Source organism: Pinus tabuliformis, chromosome 7, assembly GCF_031772625.1.
Source record: "Pinus tabuliformis cultivar Carrire ecotype Pingquan chromosome 7, CPIR1, whole genome shotgun sequence".
NCBI lineage: Eukaryota > Viridiplantae > Streptophyta > Pinopsida > Pinales > Pinaceae > Pinus > Pinus tabuliformis.
The window spans coordinates 1260410152-1260426237 of NC_142293.1; the positions used below are offsets into that span (position 1 = coordinate 1260410152).

At 41.5% G+C, this 16086-nt stretch overlaps 1 pseudogene; it reads right to left on the reverse strand.

Annotated features, from left to right (window-relative positions):
* LOC149251989 (syntaxin-81-like) overlaps window positions 1–16086 on the reverse strand; it is a 78978-nt pseudogene that overhangs the window by 30897 nt on the left and 31995 nt on the right.

The following is a 16086-nucleotide window of genomic DNA, read 5'->3' on the forward strand; positions in this document are numbered from 1 at the left end:
TGCCCAGCCAGTCCCACAGATGTACCATGCACTTGGCAACCAACCCAGGACTTTTAGTATGATATGGCATCACCCACACCATCATTGGAGCCCTTACAAATGGTCTACAATCATCTTCAACTCATTTGGAGACCTGTGAGGTTATTATTGTGCCCCCACACCCACTAGGCGCACCACAGGTTTATTGTTTGGAGAACAAGGGGCCACCCCCTTGTCCATCACTTTTGAGGGTCCTATTCTTCATTATGGCACCTATGGACCTCATCAGGGCCCTACGACATGTATTGTTTATCATTTTCCCTCCTAATAAGCTTATTATTTCATTTATGAGCTAGTTTGGTGGGCTTGTCACCAAAAGTTAGGTTATTAGCACATTATTTTATTTTTGGGGCTTATGTAGGCCTAAGAGACTAATTCGAACTCCTAATTCGAGTATCAATACAAGTGAGATGAGTTCATTTTCTCATCATCACTTTGGATTGGATCACTCTTCTCTTTAGAGAATTTCACACTTTTTCTGGGATGAAGAGTTGGAGCATGGATGAATTTTGATGTTTGGATTGGAGTATTTTATCTTGGAGCTTCTTTACTGTCAAATTGTTGATGGTTGGATATGTTGTATTACATGAAAGTATAAACTTTGAATGCTTTTCTTGTTTTACTTTTGTCATATGCATTGAATGGGATTTTCGCTATAATAGGGCTAATTACTGCATTGCATAATTGCAAAATTGAGGAATTATTGTTTCTATATAGCATCTCTCAATGTTTGGGCCATGTGTGTGAATGAAATCTCCTAGAGATAATTCCACAGGGCAATTTATCTTGATAATCCATCTCCTTTGCCAAGCAAAGTATAAAATCTTTGAGGTCTCTTCCTCTTGCCCTAAAGGCTAAGCAAAGTAGTCCTTAAGGCCTCCTTGACCGAAATACAAGTTCTTTTCTCATTATTCTCCTAAACTCCATTCTCCCCAAGGGATTAAGGCACTGGTCTTCCAATAGGTGATCACTCAAAGAATACTTTTCTTCACCTTTCCCTCTCTCTTCTAGGTCTAGCCAAGTTGGGTCACCTAGGGCATCATTTTCCCGACAAAATAGCCCAAGAAAAAAGTTCGATCTCCTAGCCTCTACTATGCTTCTGTGTCGGCCACCTCCAATTTTGAAGCTATTCCGACGGTGGAGTTGTGAGATAACCCAAGCCCAAGCTACAAGATCAAAATTTGCCCTAGTGTTCCCAAGGCTAGTGCCTCATAGGATCAATTTGACACCTTTAAGTGGAAATTCTTGCTTTGATCCTTTCCCCTTCCTTGTCTGGGTTAAGAACATCATTAGTTGCTAGATTTTTCCCCCTTAACCTAAGTTGGGTCCACTTGGTCCTATGTGATCCAACACCTTTGAAAAGTCAAATCTTCAAGAACCATTTGGGAAGTCAAGTTCAATAAGGATTTTAGGATTGGGAAACTCCTTCATAAGGCATATTCCTCTAAACCTGACCCTCAAATCCTCACCTCCTTATCCTAGAAATCTTTGTACCTTGCTTAACAAGCAAGAAAGCTCTATTCTTAAACCCCTTCTAGGAAAAGGATTATAAAGGTCACTTCACATCCATTGGTTGATTCATCCTTCACAAGTGACCTTCTATATACTGGGTCTCCGACTCTCCTCCCATCGGTGAAAGTCTGTAAAGAGTAGGGAGTCTTAGCTGAGGTGACAGCGGGCTAAGCCTCTATCATTTGACCTTTGATCTAGCAATTGCCCTTTGGGAGTCCCTCTTATGTCCCCGGCTAGTTTGAGCAGTAACAAGCACCAACTCCTCAATCTTAACCTTCAATCAAATAGCAGCAAAGCTAATCTGTCAACTCAGTGATTCTCTTCAAGTAGCCAACATGTGTTTGTTAAATGTTTCAACTTTCACTCATGCACTTGGAGACAAGCTTCTTCTTCAAGAGAATCTTACAAGAATATTCACAATTCCACACTATGATATAGGGTGATCAAGGCATCATAAGTAACCAACTTCTTCAAAATGTGAGGACCAAATGATATTTCACAAAATCATGAAATCTCCAGTTTAGTCGTCTTCTTAGTGTATATAACCAACTGCACAGGGTCAATAGGAGTTGTAACCTTAGCCTCCACAAAACACCATAGATCAACCTCCTCTAATAGCATTTGTAGAATGCACTACCAAGGTGTAAAGTTGGCTGCACACACTAGATGGTCACACTCTGAGATCAAGCCTAGTGTAACTCATGGAACACACCTCAACCAAGCAGATTAGCCAAGGGGGAGCAAACTCATACCAGCAACCTATCATGGGTGCAGATCACCTCTCTCAGTCATAAACAGTGTTTCAATCACTGGGGTCTCACAAGAATCTCACCCACAACCCTCTCACAGGCACCAACACCTATCTCAACTACAGTTTAGCTTCAATTGCTGAAATTGGGGCATGAGAGACACTGAAAACCTCCAACAATTCCCTCTCACAGGCAGCAGCTCATTCCAAACCCAAATCTAGAAAATCTCAGAAAATATGCTCTGATACACTGTTCAATTCTAGTATGTTGATCTCATTACTAAAATGAAACCCTAAATGCTAGGAAACTAAGAAACTCCTATCTACACAGCAGAAAACACAGTGCTAGATATACAAAGGTATAAGTCGGAAAAACAAAAATAGCAAGCTACAGGAGAACTCAGAACAACACACTGTAATGTACTAAATCTGAATAATCAGAGTTCTGGAAATCACAAATAGCATATAGACTTAGCTGCACTCAATTGCTCATATCTTAATTGACGGAAAGAAGAATGATTACAAATCAATAGCTCAAAACTATACCCCTACCCTGCCTTTCTTTTATAGAAGAAGAAAATGCTAAGGAATTACAAAAATAGACCATCCCTGTGGTGAACCCAGACTAGAACAGAAATCCTAACAATTGGCTACCTAAAAAAGTGTGCCCAGGCATGCATGAGAACTCTACATAGGAAATTGAGGAACCAGTGTCTAGTTAAATTTAGAACACCCTCTAGCTCATGCGCTTTGTCTAAAATTTGCTACTATGCCCTAAACAACATTGAAAAAACACCTGCTAAATACAAAACAGCGAGCTCCTTCCCAAACTGGAAAAGCAAATTCTAACAGTGCCACCCCAACCTCACAGCAACCTGAGGCTGCAAAGAATCTGAGGTTGCTACAGATCTGCTAGTGTAAATTTGCTCATCACTGTTGCACCTCTTCTGTGGGAGAAAACATATGCAGCAACAGGTAAAACTAACACTTTCAACCTCCCTACTTCTATAGAGCACTCTAACGTCAATACTTTCTATTAACTTACAGTCATTGAATGCATGTTTGTATGAGGTTTTGATGTATAAATATTGCGTAGCCCTTTGAAAGAGAATTTTGTAAAGTTTTTGTCCATGCAAATGAGACTTCTTACTATGTGTGTGCATTCATATAATAGGATAGATATGTTGCTTTGCAACTATTATTTCACCATAAAAGTTTGACGTGAATTATGATTTGATTTTGGGTTGTCAATGACCAATTACTGGCCTAGATCCATCTTAACCCTGTGAAATTCTCCTTGAAATGCAACAACTGGAATTAATTCTTCTAGCTGATTAAATTATGTAATTTATTTTGTTATGGCAAAATAACAAATTAATCACCCTGCAATTTATTCACAATAAAAAAGTTGCAGAAATAAAACGCTGGAAACTAAGAAATATACAGCACACACAAAAATATGACACTGTTGTTTTTGGACAATTGTCCCCAAAAAAACCCAATAAACCGGTGCAGCAGATGAGGGTTTTATTATTAATTATTTTGCAGCAAATCTGAGTACAATAAAATGGATGCCAAACTGGAAATCCTCTCCAAAGAAAATATTGGCAAAATTATTGAGGGAATTTTACCCTCCTCTACAAGCAATCTTGGCCTAATCTGATCCCACAATCAGCTCTAACTTTGCTCTGCGTCAACCTCTAGGCCCTATGCAGGCCGAATTTCATACTGCCTGGAACAACCTCTATGTGAGTTGTTCTGCCTGTAGCTGCTACTGGAAGTCACTGGCCAGGCCTTCTGGAAAATTTCCTGGCCTCTAGGACCTAAACCAACCTACTCAGCCAAATCGAACTGTCTCATTGAGGCTCTGCGCAGCCTCCTGTGGATAAATTCGACCTCCCTCAGCTGACTCTTCCGGCACTTGAAAACTCCACCAAATCACTTTGTCGCTGCTCCTCTACCTCTGCTTCCATTCTCTAGCTCGAACCCATCTCCCTGAACTAACACAGCAGCTAGATAACTCAATCCGCTCAAGGGACTCGCTCACAAAGTGTGTTTTGCTCCAACCCCATCAACCTCCTCTTATTATCTCTCGTTGGCTCACCAACGACCATGATTTAATCCTCATCAGTGGCTAAGATCATTTCTGAGTTGATCCATGTGAGTTTCTAGAGAATTCTCACCCTTCTCAATTAATTCTTGTTAATTAATTAGTCAGTAATTAAGTTAATTACTGACTAATTAACTTAATTGAGCCATCTCTAGGTGTTTTCTCCCGAAACTTTTCCTGGGATCTAGAGTTCCAATGTTTCTAAGCGTCTCTGACCAAAGTCGAGACTAGAACACCTGTCGATGCTACAAAATCTGTTGATTTGTGGTAGCCTCGAATGTGCTCTAGGCACGAAATTTGGTGGAGAGGTTGGGGCACATGAGATCTCCAATACCCAAAAAGGATTTGGGCAGATTCTAAATAGTTCAGGAGATATTAAAATAATTAATATTTTTAATAGAGTCCCTAAGTCTAAACTTAGGGAAAATAAAATATTAATGGGAATTAATATGAAACTGTGTTAGAATGGTCCAAAAGACATGGATCAAGCCAGATCTAATCTTAGCCATTGATTAAGGACTTAATATCAGTCGTTGATATGTCAACAGGAAAAGTATAAGAGGAGGCTTGAGGGTCACTTGGAGAACACACCAAACTGATCAGTCATTCTATTCTCTAGAGCAGGGTTTGCTAAGAGAGATAGCATTAGTGATTGGGAGATGCAGCTGAGGGGCATTTGAGTACAGAGAGACAAAGAGGCAGAGATAGTGCCGGGAGAGCAGCTCAATAGCTGAGGAGAGTGACGAAGAGCCAGCGAAGGCTCACGCAGAGGCAGCCGGGAGCTGCATAGAGCCTCAGAGAGGCCAACGTTGCTAACGCATGGCCTCCTAAGGCTAACGCAAACCCATCCAGGGTGACGCAGGGCCAGCGCTAGGAAGAGAGGGGCTGACGCAGTCCAGAGAGAGGTTGACGCTGAGGTTTCTAGGGCAGATTTGTGCTGAGTAGCTGCCAGAAGGATTATTCGGGGTTTCAGCCAGGAGATTTGTCAGAAACTGAGAGGTATTACTGCCAAGGAAATTCTCTTTTGGGTAGGCCAGTTTCAGCACCCAGATTGTACTCTGATATTGCTTAATAAGAAAACCCTTAGATAGCTGCACCGGTTTTCCCACATTGGGTTTTTCCAGGGACATCAGTCCAAAAATAATGGTGTCATATGGTGTGATTGTTTATGTTTCCTTTAGTTGTTGATCTGTAATATGTTGAGCATGCACTAGTGTTTATTTTCAGTATTTATATTGTAAATAACTTGTTAAGTAAAATAACAAGTAGGTAGGAATAAATAAGATAAAGTGCATGGAGGGTTTCTAACTAACTAAACTCAAAAACTTCAACATGGTATCAGAGCATGATTGCAGATGATAGGAGGACTAGGGACATCAGCCAAGCGGAGCAATAGCAGCAGAAAACAGCTATCCCGAGGTGACAGAAGTTGTTTCTAGCAGAGCAGCAACAAGGAAGGGTGACGCGGTGCCTGTGGCATCAAGGGTGAGTCGGGAAGAGGCATTGCAGAGGCTAAGGAAGGCAAAAGGAGCCTCACGCAGAGCCACACAGTAGCTGGGAGGGCTGACGCAGTTGGCTGAGGAGGCCGGGTTGCTGGTGTCGGGATTGCGCAGAGCCTAGGAGCTCTCACCTTCAGGTTGCTAGGGTTTAGAAGGCTGCGGGAATATTGCAGAGTGGAGCTGGTGAGGTACTATAGTCAGAACAGTACCTGACAAAGCAAGGCCAAGAGGAGTTTCTACCGAGGGTTTCTAGCCGAGGAACCGGATCAGTGGTGCGGCTGCACAAGACGATCAGAGTAGGGGTCATCTCGATATCGGCAGAAGGATTCCCAGGAGGGAAATCAGAACTCAGAGGGAGTCCAGAAGAGAACTTCTAGACGAGAAGTAGAGATTCAGAGGACTCGAACAAAGAACTTCCGGAAGGGAAGTAGAGAAGCATTATGGAACTACACGGAGTAAGAGACCAGGATAGACTGAACGGAGCATCGAACTTCGCAGTCTGGAAGGCCAGAATCTTATCCGTTCTTGACAGAAATTGTGTCAAGAACTTCGCCTTAAAGGTAATAGCTATCCCAGTCGATCCCAATGACAACGACAAGTACGAGGAGGCAATGGCAAGGGCCAAGAGCATCATCCTTGATGGGGTCAAGGATCATGTAGCACCACACATAGCTGAGAAGGAAACGACGTTTGAGATGTGGGAGGCTCTCAAGAAATTGTACCAGCATACTTCTGTGCAGAGAAGAATGCTACTTGAGAATCAATTGAGATCGTATCAGATGAAGAAGGGAGAGTCGATTGACACCTTCCTCAGAGGACTGAATGAGATCTGAGATCAGTTGACTGCTATAGAAGCGACACCGGATCAAGAGTGGATGGTGAGGACAACCCTGAATGCTGTCTCAGAAGACTGGGAGGTATTTGTCCAGAGTATACTGGGCAGAGGGACTCTCCCATCTTGGGACAAGATGTGGGCAGCTCTTCGCCAGGAAGAGACCAGACGACAATCGAAGACGGGTAGCAGCAGCAAGGAGATCAAAGTCAAGCAAGAGGAGGAAGATGTTTCCCTAGCATCTGAGGGAAAGAAAGAAAAGCGGAAGCAGAGAGATCTCTCCAAGATCAAGTGCTTCCACTATGGGGCGTTGGGTCATTATGCGACCTAGTGTCCAAGGAAGAAGAGTAAGGGAGAGTCTTCCGAGACTAAGGCAGCGGGAGTACGGACAAAGAAGGAAGTTTTGACAGAGGATGATTGTGCCATGAGTGCACACGCACCACTTGAGAGGAAGTGGGGAGACATCAAGCTGTAGTCAGGCGGACTACAGGTGATGAGGGGCAGGATCCTTAAGGTACCCAGCCGCTTGGATTAGACCTTGCTACGGGAGCACCGAAGAGGAGTAGTAGCACTGGCTAAGTCGGGTAGAGACAGATGCGGATGGAGTGGCAGAGAGAGCTACAGTGCAGGAGTCCCGAGACAGCACGAGGCTACAGGCTGCAACAGTGCGAGAGGCACAGGAATGTTGCGCCAGTGCAGGATGACACAGAGAGGTGTGCAACGGTGCGAGATGCAGGGAGTTGTTGCAATAGCGCAGAGGTCAGAGAGGGAGCACTTGTCAGCGGCAAAGGGAGATTCAGTATCAGTGGGTGTCTCTAACCCAACAAGGAGGTCAAGTTGGGAGATCAGTTACTTACTTCTCAGTAACTGAGTTGCAGTGCATCAGTGGGCAGAACAATGCAACATGATGAGAGGAGGTGCAGTGCGGATGCAGTGCTGGGAGAAAGGACCAGCAACAGCACGGATGTAGAGGGAGTTGTCGTACAGATGCAGTAGTGGCAGTGGCAGAACCATGGGCAACAGTACAAGATACAACAGTGCAGAGGATGGTGGGTAGCAGGCCTAGCATCAGCACAGGGACCGATGCCAGATGATCAGAGTAATACTCAGTGAGGAGTATTGTTAGAGCACGGTCCTCGCTAAGACGGAGTGTTGATTTGTGGTAGCCTCGAATGTGCTCTAGCCAGGAAATTTGGTGGAGGTTGGGGCACATGAGATCTCCAATACCCAAAAAGGGTTTGGGCAGATTATAAACTGTTCAGGAGATATTAAAATAATTAATATTTTTAATGGAGTCCCTAAGTCTAAACTTAGGGAAAATAAAATATTAATGGGAATTAATATGAAACTGTGTTAGAATGGTCCAAAAGACATGGATCAAGCCAGATCTAATCTTAGTCGTTGATTAGGGACTTAATCTCGGTCGTTGATATGTCAACAGGAAAAGTATAAGAGGAGGCTTGAGGGTCACTTGGAGAACACACGAGTGATTAGTGATTCTATTCTCTAAAGCGGGGTTTGCTAAGAGAGATATAATTAGTGATCAGGAGATGCAGCTGAGGGACATTTGAGTACAGAGAGGCAGAGATAGTGCGAGGAGAGCAACGCAGTAGCCGAGGTGAGTGACCCAAAGCCAGCCAGGGCTCACACAGAGCCACGCAGAGGCAGCCAGGAGCTGCACAGAGCCTCAGAGAGGCCAGTGTTGCTAACACAAAGGGCCAGAGGGTTGATGCAGGGCCTCCTAAGGTTGACGTAGACCCATCCGGGGTGACACAGGGCCAACGCTGGGAAGAGAGGGGCTAACGCAGTCCAGAGAGAGGTTGACGCTGGGGTTTCTAGGGCAGATTGGTGCTGAGTAGCTGCCAGAAGGATTATCCGGGGTTTCAACTAGGAGATTTGTCAGAAACTGAGAGGTATTACTGCCTAGGAAATTCTCTGTTGGGTAGGCCAGTTTCGGAACCAGATTGTACCCTGATATTACTTAATAAGAAAACCCTCAGATAGCTGCACTGGTTTTCCCACATTTGGTTTTTTCGGGGACATTAGTCCAAAAATAATGGTGTTATATGGTGTGATTGTTTATGTTTCCTTTAGTTGTTGATCTATAATATGTTGAGCATGCACTAGTGTTTATTTTCAATATTTACATTGTAAATAACTTGTTAAGTAAAATAAGAAGTAGGTAGGAATAAATTAGATAAAGTGCATGGAGGGTTTCTAACTAAGTAAACTTAGAAACTTCAACAAAATCAACAAACCGCGGACCTATCAAGCATTGAGAATCATTAAATCTCTCGAAATGCAAATCTCTTCTTGAGTGTAAAACTTAAGGAAAGGTTTGCATCTCGAGAGATTTGATCCCTTTCAACACTTGATAGATCTAGGGCTAAAATGGATCTAGGCTAGTTTAAATTAAACTACAAGTTGTTACAATGTTCTTTTAATGTTGAATAATTCATATTTGTTTTCTTTTATTTTCTTAAAGTACAACTATGTAATAAATAAATTATAATATTGTAGTAATTTATTCTTGAAGTTTCGTTTGCTACAATTAGTTATAGTAAATAGAATGGCTGTAGGAGTAAAAGAGATTTTATCTTTTCATTTTTTATCTACTTAACCTCAAATCCCACAATTTGTATTTTCTTAGTAATAGTAAAAATTCAACTTTTTCATTGTTCTTTTGTGTGACTAATTGTTCATAATAGAAAGACTACCCTAGGAATGATATCTATCAATAATCTGAGTATCAACCGCCTCACAATGGATAAGCTAGAAAGAAACCCAAAAAGAATAACATATGTATTGTAAATGTAAGTTATGTACTCAGAGGGATAGAATTATTAAACACTTTCCCAGTTGCAGAGAAGACAACAATTTATAAGTAGAAAGAAACCCAAAGAATTAATGTGTGCAATGTAGATGTAAGATACATACTCGAAATTGTTGGAGTATTTAGACACTTGTGTGTGTATATATATAGAGGAATATTTCATTCCTCGACATTCAATAGCTTTCCATTTCATGAGCTCACTTTAGCGATCCCCAAGCTCTTTCAAAGGCCTTCTACGACACCAAATATGGAAAAATCTTCCCCATAGGATCATGCTCTACCAAACGAATCGAGTTAATATATGTGCACATGAGCTTATTTGTATTTTAATTACGTCGATAGGCATGGTCTATTTCAAAATAGGGCTTCCAAAATTTTCATTCTTAAAAAAATAAAATTATGGAAGGTCTATATTTAATAATCTGAGAAAATTCTTTGTCGTATACACAATCCAATGGACGAAATCAAGGGTTTCCATACCATTTTCTATTTCCTTCCTCCACTCTTGTCTTTGCATTACAAATTTTCAACATTACAAATGGCACATAATTATTTTGATTGCTATTGACATTTATCAGCCATTTAATTTATATGGTTGTGCTAATTACTATTTGTGCATTTGTGCATTGCAGGGAATATATAGTATATACATTGTTGGAATTTTGGGTAGATCGTCTTAGTTTTTGTAGCATGGGATGGTGTTCTAGTCTCAAACTTTGTGGAGAGGCTAAAACACAAGAGTTCTCCAAAACCCAAAAATCCTTTCTAGAAATTCCACCTAGAGATAGCTCAATTAAATTAATTGACCATCATTTAAATTTTTCCTAAGTTAGACTGGTTAATTAATAGTAATTAATTGAGAAAGGTGAGAATTCTCTAGACACTCACACGGATCAACTTGGAGATGATCTCAACCACAGATTAAGTTTTAATCGTGGCCATTGAAGTCTCAACTAGAGATTATAAGAGGTCGATGGGTAGATGGAGAACACACCAGTGCAGATACTCAGTGATCTAGACAGTTCAATTTTCTAGTGTAGGTAATTCACCGAGAGAGATTGAGTCAGTGATCGAGTAGCAGGTGGCAAAGGGCAGTACAACAGATTTCTAGAGGAGGTTCCAGTTCCAGAGAGTCAATGAGAGGTCATATTATTTCTTCGGGAAGCTTGCATAGGGGCTACGTAGAGCCTCAAGAAAGGCAGTTCAATTCAGTCAGGAGAGAGGTTGATTCAGCGTTCAACGGCCAGGAAAATCTCCAAGACGTCGGGAGAATCACTTCCGGAGGTAGCGACAGGCTAGATTTCATCTTCAGAGGCAATTTCTAGCTAGTGCGTATAAGCTTGCACAGAGGCAACGTAGAGGGGTTTGTGCAAGGGTTTGGAGAGCCAATTTCTGAGGCTCAGTTTGTTGCGGAATTGCTTGGAGAAGAGGGTAAATTCCCTCAAATATTTTTGCCAATATTTCTCTCAGACAGAAATGCCAGTTTGGAATCATTTTATTGTACTCAGAATTTATGTTGCTGCATAATAATAAAACCCTCACTACTACACCGGTTTTCCGCATTGGGTTTTTTTGGGGACAATTGTCCAAAAATAATTGTGTCATTTTTTGTGTGCGCTAGCATTTCTCAATTCCTATTTTTGCTTCCGCAATATTTTTTATGGTGAAGAAATTGTAGTGTGTTAATTTTAGTTAACAATGGTATGTTATATGCTTAGCACAATTTACTTCAATGTTCCTTAGCAGTCCAATAAAAATTTCAATTTCCAACAACAATCACAATAATCTCATTGACAGTAAAAGCATATAGAACATAAAACAAAATGTAGAAGACAAGTCAAGACAAGAGGACACCAGACTTGGTGGATGCCACGGAAAAACCCCAATGTGGGGAAAACCCTTTGATCAATTCTTCTTATTATTAAATCAAAATTTCAGCAGAGAGAGAGTACAAAAGTCAAATTGACTTGCCCAATACAAAGTCAAAACAACCCTGTAAATTTCTGCAGTCAAACTTCAGCCCTAACCAAAAAGTCAACATTGGTCAAAACAACAACAAATCTTCCTCAAAACAACTCAGTCTTCCTTAGTCAAACTCAGCGTGATCAGGAGGATGAATTCAACCCAAAACAGCTTGATCAAACTCAGTCAAAGGAGAGACAATTGTTGTAATTTTTTGCAGTCAACCCTAAAGTCAACGCAGGTCAAATAACCCAGAACTTTTTGGTTTTTATGCCCACAGATGTGGCCTAGGAAAATCAATCATTTGACCCAAAAAACGCAGTCAAACTTTGTCAGCAAGTCCTCAATGAATGTTGGTCAAACCTATCCTATAACTCTGAAATTTCGGCCTGTAATTTTTCCCAAAAACCTCGTCCTCCTAGCCACACGTGTGAGAGAAAGAAACTGCCCAATCGTTGTATGAACCAATCAGATGAAGAGAGCGAAGAATGTGTGAGTGATGAATGTGCCAAATTAGGTGTGAGGTCTCTTGTATTTATACAATTCGTTGTGGGTGAAGAGACACATCCACTGGACTTCTTGAGCCTACCTGATGATGAGACCGACCTGAACAATTTGCATGTGTGGGCATAAATTCAAAATCACACTTCTACTTGTCCGAATGAGATGATCTTTATATCAATCTTGGACCTCTCGAAAAGAGGAATTCAATGCAATCATCATCTCCATCAAATGAGTTGTCCCAAGGTGGAATTTGGCCCTAGTTTCCAATTTTAACACAGCGTGAATAATTCGTTACTTTGTTGTAAACAAAATAACCTACATAATTAATTTATCAATTAGAAGAACTATTTCCAATTGTTAGATGTCAAGCGAATTTTCACAGATCAAAAGGTATTTCCGAGAGAAGGAAACCCACCAAAAGAAGTTGGTTGGGAAATTTACCCAAAGCAGAGGGTTTGGGACCTAAGAAATCAATTGTTTATTCTAATGGGTTGAGATGCTATAACCTTAAAAATCTAGAGTTTTCCTAAATGACCTAAAAGAAAAGAACAAATAGAGGAGACCAATGGAAAGGTCTCACACACATAGCAAGCTTATCTTGTCGAAGATGTAGCCCAAGAGGAGAACCACAAATATTCAAGGTGAGAATAAGTGAAATTCTGTCTTAAGGAAGGATGAATAGCATCTCTTGAAGGAGTCAAATTCTCTATTTGGTTAACGAAGAAGAGGTTGGACACAAGCATTTTTTTTCTACTAGTTTAGAGGTTAGATACGCCAAAAATTTGTTTATGATCTGAGGAGGGTTGAAGCCCTAGAATAGGGTCAAAGAGACCTCAGATCAGCAAGCAAGAGAGGCCGCAGGACCGCTATGTTGTGGACGGACATAATAGAAGTCCAACAACTATGTTTAGGGTATGGTTTTGAAGTAGAGAGAGGGTCGAAGCCCTAGTGGAAGGATGTAAGGCCTCAGGAATGCCCAAACAAGTTGAGAAAATGTAGTAGAGATTCATAGAGGTTAGGATCATGCCGTAGTAGGGGTGATCCAAGCTGAGTACAGCAGTCGAAGAGCTTGTATAAGACTGGCAGAAGGTGTTGAGGGCTTAAGAAGGGCAGTCGAAGCCTTGAGTAGGCCAGCCGAGGCCATAAAGAAGCCAGTCATGGCAAACAAGAGGAGTAACAGTGGCTTGCACTAAGGCAATAGGTTAAAGAGTAGTTTGATGTTAGGCCGCAGGGGGGTTGAAAGGCCTCAAAGCCTTAGTAAGTATGGTAGAGGTATCCTTGAGTTACATGAAGGCAAGCAAAGGGAATTAAAGGGTTATTGTTCATGTAGAAATATTGTTTTGTGTTATTCCTAAAGTTTGTTCACTAATGGAGTTGTGAACAACGTGTTTTGATGGCTAATATGCAGTGAAGTTGAAGGGCCAAACTCAGTGTGAGTAGCTGAAGTGTTTTTGAAGGTTGGAAATACAAGAGGTCTGAAGGTTCTAACTTTTGTGAGCAGCTGATTGGACAGATATCTGAAAGGAGCTAGATAAATGTGTGAAGGAGGCAAAGGACAACTAGGTAAACCAAGGAAAAGAGATCAGAAAGAGTTGGAAGCAAAGGAGGGCTCCAACAAGTAAGTCATGTATTTTTTTCTTGTTGTGTTGGGAAAATTGCAAATCTAATGGAAGAGATTGCAAGCCCTATTTGTACACTATGTATACTAGTCTTGTATCAAGGTTTTATGGAGGGCCATGATCCCTAGTAAGGGAGCCCTAATGATTCATTGTTAGTGGAATAATAAAGGCCGAGATTTGAGCCAAGTATCTTTGTGTACTTTATTGATTTCACTGTTGCCGATTTTTTCCATGCAAAGGTGCTTGTAAGTTGGGGGATCCTAGTGTGTTGTGTGCTTGGTTAGCCATAGATTTGATCTAGGGCCTAAGGAAAATCAACATGGTATTATAGCTACTTTGATGAGCACGTTGATCAGAGTGTGCACAAGAAAGCCACAATGAGCTAGTGGAGGTTATGTAAGCTCAAAGGAAGTCTAGATTCAAAGGAAGACTACAAAGGAACATCAATTGCCCGATGGAAGTCTGAATAGTTTGGCTCAAAAGAGAGTGGAGTTTTCATCCCATGCAAGGGGAGTCACAGATCATGCGAGAACACTCATGGTGGTGCAAGGAAAAGTCATGCTACATGCAAAGACAGTCATGCACCATGCAAGATAAAGCTATACCTAGTACAAAACAAGACGTAGCACATGTAAGGACAGATATGGCCACACAAGGAAAGTCATGACTCATGCAAGGACAATCATGGGTATGCAAGCAAAGTCATGGAGCTAGAGATTTCAACGTGTGAAGGAAATATCATCCTCATTAAAAGGGAGTGTTGGAATTTTGGGTAGCTCGAAAGGTATTTCGAAGAGAAGGAAACCCACCAAAAGAAGTTGGTTGGGCAATTTACCCAAAGTTGGGGTTTTTGACCCAAAGAAGTGAGTTTGGGACCTAAGAAATCAATTGTTTATTTTAATGGGTTGAGAAGCTAAAACCTTAAAGATCTAGAGTTTTCCTAAATGACCTAAAAGAAAAGAATAAACAGAGAAGACCAGTGGAGAGGTCTTACACGCATAACAATCTTATCTTGTCGAAGATGTAACCCAAGAGGAGAGATGCAAATCTTCAAGGAGATGCTGAGTGAAATTCTTTGTCTTAAGGAAGGACAAATAGCATCTCTTGAAGGAGCAGAATTCTATGTTTGGTTAACGAAGAAGAGGCTAGACACAAGTGTTTTATGTCTACTAGTTTAGAGGTTAGACAGGCCGAAAATTTGTTTACGATCTAAGTGTTGAAGCCCTAGAATAGGGCCAAAGAGACCTTAGATCAGCAAGCAAGCGAGGCCACAGGACCTCTGTGTTGTGGACGGATAGAACAAAAGTATAGCAGTTGTGTCTAGGGTCTAGTTCTGAAGCAGAGAGAGGGACGAAGGCCTAGTGGAGGGACGTAAGGCCTCAGGAATGCCCAGACAGGCCGAGAAAATGTGGCAGAGATTCATAGAGGTTTAGATTAGGCCACAGTAGGAGTGATCCAAGCTGAGAAGCTTTCAGAAAAGGAATTTGAGGCAGGTTGGGGGTTCCTACAGCAGTTCGAGAGCTTTGTATAAGACTGGCAGAAGGTGTCCAGGCCTTAAGAAGGGTAGTTGAAGCCTTGAGTAGGCCAGACAAGGCCCTAAAGAAGCCAGCCGTGGAAAACAAAGGAGTAATAGTGGTCTGCACTAAGGCTGCAAGCTGAAGGGTGGTCTGAGTTTAGGCCATAGGCCTACAAGGGGGGACGAAGTATCCTTGAGTTGCAGGAAGGCAAGCAAAGGGAATTAAGTGGCTATTGTTCGTGTAGAAATATTGCTACGTTATTCCTGAAGTCTGTTCACTAATGGAGTTGTGAACAGCGTGTTTTGATGGCTAATAAATATGCAGTGAAGTTGAAGAACCAAACTCACTGAGAGTAGCTGAAGTGTTTTTGAAGGCTGGAAATGCAAGAGGTCCGAAGGTTCTGACTTTTGTTAGCAGTTGATTGGATAAAGATCTGAAAGGAGCCAGATCACTGTGTGAAGAAGGCAAAGGACAACCAAGTACACCAAGGACAAAGAGTACAGAAAGGGCTGGAAGCAAAGGAGGGCTACAACAAGTAAGTCATGTATTTTGTTCTTGTTGTGTTGAGCAGATTGCAGATCTGATGGAACAGTCTGCAAGCCCTATTTGTATACTATGTTACTAGTCTTGTATCAGGGTTTTATAAAGGGCCATGATCACTGGTACGGAAGCCCTAATGATTCTTTGTTGATGGAATAATAAAGGTCGAGATTTGGGCCAAATATCTCTGTGTACTTTATTGATTTCACTGTTGTAGATTTCCGCTATGCAAAGAGCTTGTATGTTAGGGGTTCCTAGTGTGTTTGTCTGCTTTGGTTAGCCATAGACCAGATCTAGGGCCTAAGGAAAATTCAACATACACATCACAAAAAAAGTTATCTAGAGCTCTAGGAGACGATGTCTTGAGAGTT